Source organism: Trifolium pratense, linkage group LG3 (genome assembly GCF_020283565.1).
Source record: "Trifolium pratense cultivar HEN17-A07 linkage group LG3, ARS_RC_1.1, whole genome shotgun sequence".
Classification (NCBI taxonomy): Eukaryota; Viridiplantae; Streptophyta; class Magnoliopsida; order Fabales; family Fabaceae; genus Trifolium; species Trifolium pratense.
The window spans coordinates 25,368,504-25,370,037 of record NC_060061.1 but is presented as its reverse complement, the minus strand read 5'-3'; the positions used below and the strand labels follow the sequence as shown (position 1 = coordinate 25,370,037).

Sequence of the window (1,534 nt, the reverse complement as noted above, 5' to 3'; positions counted from 1 at the left end):
TGGCGAATTATGTGCGTTGTCCTTCCATAATCTGCAGTTGGCCCAATTGCAGTCCTAAAAACAGCACTACAAAGGTTTAACATTTTAATTTGGATCATATCTCAACCACTCAAACATTTATGGAATAAGGACCACTCAAACCAAACTGCAAATTTACCAAGATTTAGAAGCCAGCTCATGAAAAACTTATAGAAATTAATGTTTACCGATGAAGTTGTTTTTTTTTTTTGAACAAGCTTACCGATGAAGTTGTTATTCATTGCATAATGACAATATTAAATAAAAAGATTTCCACTTTGATTTGTTAAAAAAATTCATAAGCTGTAATTGAAAATGATTTCACTTGAACTGAACTAGCAATGGAACAAAAAATGAGAAGACTTGGTAGGTAGCATTTAAAAAAACATGCTTTCACTATAATTAAGATATTTGTCAGGCATACTGACTAGAAGACGAGCACTAGTATAGAAACACTATAAGCCATTAAACTGATTATCAAAACAACTTTTGTTGTGAATATTTTTAAATAGTCAAATGCCAATGTCTTAAAGTGTTTTATCCCTCTTTTTTGGTGGTTTAATTACTGTTACATAAAAGTGTAGCTAACAGAACACTAGTAGACTAGAAGTTGTAGCATAAAAGTCGCACATCGCATAGTCAAAAGAGCAACAGAGCCCATGTCAAATATAAAACCCGCAGCAAGGATGTATTTCAACTCATACCTTTCTCGGCCTTTTGGCTAAGATTAAGTGTAGTATCTGTTCTTATCAGTTTAATATATGATATGTGGGTCAACGGTCCAAGCGATATTTGTTGGGTTTTTGAGATTGGCTAAAATTTTGTAAAAGCCAACCAGCCAGATGCTGGATCGCGATGCTGTAGCATCATCGTACAACATCTTGATACTCTGTTTTGCGCAGAATTTCTTTTTCAAATCAAAGGAAGATTTAAGTCGTTTTTATATCCAAGCACGTGCGAGTATTCAAGACGTGGCTTGTTCTACAAGTTTTCCTGAAGGCGGTTTGAGAATTATTATTGAAAACAAAAATATAACTTGTTATATTTTTGAAAATAATAATTTATATTTTTGTGTGACAAACAAATTATATTTCTGAAAATAATATAGGGTTGGCCGCAATTTTTACAGCTGTGTTTGTCTGAAGACCTAGCTTGCACATCAAGACAATTGAAGACTATAAATATGTGAAGTCTCAAGCCTTTACAACTCGTGTGTTCTAAACCTTGTATTACAAAAAGTGTGCGTTTTTAGGGTTTAGAGTTTTTGTCTTTTGTCAGCCTTTCTTGTGTCAATTTGATGCAAGTTTCCTGAAGCCTTTCTTGTGTCAATTTGGTTGTTTATTGTAAGCTACTCCTAAGCTTTGAAGTACGGAGTTAGCGTGTGTGATTCACTCAAAAGCTTTTAAGCAAGAGTGTGAACTAGTTTCTAGGAGAGTGTCTCCATCTTGATTATTATTATTGACAGCAACATGGTACGTGTTGTTAGAGGGAATTTGGGATGGGGTCTCATTATCTA

The 1,534-nt window shown here is 34.0% G+C and overlaps 1 pseudogene; it reads left to right on the top strand.

Moving 5' to 3' along the window:
- The first annotated feature begins 718 nt into the window (after window positions 1-718).
- LOC123919135 lies at window positions 719-893 on the top strand (annotated as a pseudogene).
- Window positions 894-1,534: the final 641 nt, after the last annotated feature.